The 3,565-nt window shown below is 48.4% G+C and overlaps 1 protein-coding gene across 1 annotated transcript in view; it reads right to left on the minus strand.

Annotated features, from left to right (window-relative positions):
- The window catches only part of LOC106816513 (UDP-galactose translocator-like), an 18,926-nt gene extending 15,676 nt beyond the window's left edge, over window positions 1–3,250 (minus strand). The window contains exon 1 of the mRNA XM_014821140.1: window positions 3,083–3,250. The gene's annotated coding sequence lies outside the window, so the exon portion shown is untranslated. The remainder of the gene's footprint in view (window positions 1–3,082) is intronic.
- Window positions 3,251–3,565: the final 315 nt, after the last annotated feature.

Below are 3,565 nucleotides of genomic sequence, written 5' to 3' on the forward strand. Positions count from 1 at the left end.
TAACTAAGGGTCACGTCTCTCTCGAATCCTGCTAAGTAGGCATACTAGGTTGAAGGGGGCAGTTGCGGGGTGTGCCAGGGAAACCTGAAAATATCCTACCGGATATTTTTCTAGATTGTGTGCCGAATATTTTTAGGTGTTCCGAGCACGGCTAGTGTGAATCTGTTCTGATGTGTTCAATGAGTCCACGTTCCTGCCTGCCTGCTGCCTGCCTGACTGCGTGTATTTCTCCCTGCCTGCGCGTGCCTGCCTTTCTGCCCGCCTGTCTGTTCGCCTGCCTGGCCGCTCACCTGTGTGCCTGCCTGCCCATGCGCCTGCCCTGGCTGCCTGTCTGTCTGTCTGTCTGTCTGTTTGCATGTTATCTCGCGCGCCTGCCCTGGCTGGCTACCTCGCTCTCTCCCTACAAATCCGTTTTCGTTATAAATCGGCGGGCCAATCATCGGAGTGTTCGGAGGAAGGCAAATATTTGTTCTTCGCACGAATTCGCGGAGGCACTCCGGTGACTCCGCGGCGATAACCCCACACCGGCTTCGACGTCCGCCGCGTAATTTGGTAGTTCTCGCACGCCGGCCTTGTGTATCAGAATCGCTATTTAAAAGACACGGTACTACATAATTGCGGGGGCGTGTTTCGCTGTATAGCTATTAAAATAGTTGTTCGGAGAAGTCGTGCGAAAGCTCCGCTTGATTGCTATCATTTTCGCGAGGATTATGTTTGTATTATGTTTCCAGCTTTTGTGCACGCAACTGCATGCATTACTTGCGTGTATATATTAAACTAATTGTTAGCTTGCTAAATAGAGGCAGCGTGTGTGAATATGATAAATTTTTGCATTCTAGATATCAAAATTACTGCTCAGATGCTCTCAGAATGCATCAATTAAAAAAAAATTTCTTTGGGAAGGTCCCCCAAACCGCCCCTAAGTGGCCTTCAGCAGCCTTTTTATCAAATTTGTTATAAAAACTTAGAAATGGGCAAAGAGGGGTTCGCGGGCGTCCGGGGGACCGGATCTGATAAATTTTTGCATTCTAGATATCAAAATTACTGCTCAGATGCTCTCAGAATGCACCAATTAAAAAAAAATTTCTTTGGGGAGGTCCCCCAAACCGCCCCTAAGTGGCCTTCAGCAGCCTTTTTATCAAAAACACCAGAAAAATTAAGCAGGAAAAGGTGCCCTTTATTTCTTCCTGGACACCGTCTTTCAAAAATCCTGGATCCGCCCCTGCTCCTCCCTCTCCGTGCCTCTCTGCTCTCTCTCCTCTCAGCTCCTTCCTCCTCCCTGTTCCTCTCCTCTCCTCCCTGTGCACCAGTAGGAGCAGCTGCAGCTGTTGACGTGGGAGAATGACATGAGAAGCCATCCTGCCCTGCTCCTCTCTCTCCATGCTTTTATCTCTTCATTGCTCTTTTATCCAGAGCTCTTCTATTATTTCAACTCTTTTCTTCTCTCCGTTCTGCTTTCCATGCACCAGTAAGACTAAGAGCAGCTGTGGCTGTCGATGCAGCAGTATGAAGTAAGAAGCCACACTGTCCTATGCCACTCTCCTAATGGCTTCTTTCTCATCCCCGTTCCTCTCGCCTTGCCACTCTTCTCTGCACTGGCCTCTCTTCTATTTCCCCTGCCCTGCTCTCCCCGTGGCACCTTTCTTCTCTCCACTTCTCTTTGCTAGCCTCTTCTCTATTCTCCCTGCTTCTCTCTCATAGCAACTCTCTATCTTTAACCCAATTTCCTTCTCCCCATTTCGCTTTCCTCCCCACAACTGCCATTGCGAGCGCCACTCCATCTTCCCTCTAGGCAGTAGGGTGTCGCTCTTAGTTCCACTAGCTTCCATAATCCCTCACTTAACGTGCAGGCGGGGGTTTAGAATAAGAGTGTGATTGTTTGTTTTTTGTTTTTTCTAGAAGGCTGTCCATTTATACGGGCGCACGCATGCATTTGGTGTATTTTTAGAATGTGAAATGCCGCGTGTTTGGGGACTTTGGGCATGGAATATGTTCCCGCAGTCACTTCCGAGTGATAGTCAAGTGTCTGCACATGCCAATCTACCGTTTAGGCGAAATACTGTACACGGGAGTTGGGATTAGGTTTTTAGATGGCATTGGAGTTTGGGTTGTGTGTATGGATAGCGTTATCCTGTTGGCAGGGGTTATTGCTGTGGCTATGGCTACGATTAGGGGGCTGTTTGATGATTTTGCGACATTCACTAATATAAACGGTATTTGGCCAGTCGGAATTTTAATGTCCACTCGCAGTTTTTCTGGACTCTTCATATAATATCCCCCTCAAAGCTGCTCCCCTTTGCTTGTTCCTAATCCTCCGGATATTACGGATGCTGGGTGAGCGAACCTCCCCTTAGCCTGTTCGATCTGCCTTCAAATACCCTTCATAGAAATGGTGGTTTAGCAAGCAGCCGGCGGCGTGTGTGCGCCGGCTGATACAATGCCTTCATCCCCGTGCATTGATCTTCCCTGGTTTGTCGGCGCCCAGCGCGTCGCCGTTAAGGGTTAACGTTCGCGACCGAGTGGCGTTGATGCACAGGGTGTGGTTACTGCCATTGATTTCCTCGTACTTTGGTCACTCACTCGCACGCACGCACGCACACGCATACACGCACACTCACACACAACATTCCCCACACACAAACGCACACACGCACACACGCGCGCGCATACCACCGCGAGGGTATTACTTATATTAGGATGGAGTCACAACACGTGGAGCAAATGCAATGAATAATAGAAGAAAACCCGCCAGCGTGTCGAGAGATTAGCGGCGCGTGCCGCGATAGAAGTAATCGATAATATCAAATTCAATCGATCTTGATCGAGTGAATAACGATGTAATGATCTCTATCGCTCTATCGCTAATGATATCTATGATGATATATAATATATGATAATGATTATATATAATGATGATATCTATGATATCGCTAATGATGATATCTATGATATCGCTAATGATCTCTATGGCTCTGTCGCTATGTACACTCTCCCACTAGCTCCTCTAAGCTTCGATCTTTGATCCTTCCTACTGTGCGAGCCAGTCACATTGTTATCGTTTGCAATAGATAATGGTACTCACCCGTCGTCTTCCCTAGTAGGTGCATAAACAACGCTCGTACACACGCATACCCGCACGCACACACGCACGCACGCACGCGCGCAGCCGTCGTTACATCAATAAAGATGCAGTATCGCGAATCCGAACGGATTGGAATTTCCGACATCTATAGCGTCATAATTTCACCGTAACTCGGATGATCTCCTACCGCCTGCATCGGGGACTCTCGAGTGACACACCGTGACACGCAGTGACGCACAGGGACGCACACCGTGTGACGGGTCCGTGCCGTTGACATCGGCGAAACTAGTTTGACGGGGTACGACGACGAGAAATCACGGCGAGACCATGGTAACCTCGGTATCAGGGTAATCTCGGGTACTCAAGATTTTATTCTCATTATCGCGCTGTCAGATAATCGCGCGACGATCTGTGCACCGTGACCTATGAACGTTGTTGTCACGAGTGCCATCTGATACATATATATGTGTGTATATATGTATA

Source organism: Priapulus caudatus, unplaced genomic scaffold (assembly GCF_000485595.1).
Source record: "Priapulus caudatus unplaced genomic scaffold, Priapulus_caudatus-5.0.1 Scaffold1400, whole genome shotgun sequence".
NCBI lineage: Eukaryota > Metazoa > Priapulida > Priapulimorpha > Priapulimorphida > Priapulidae > Priapulus > Priapulus caudatus.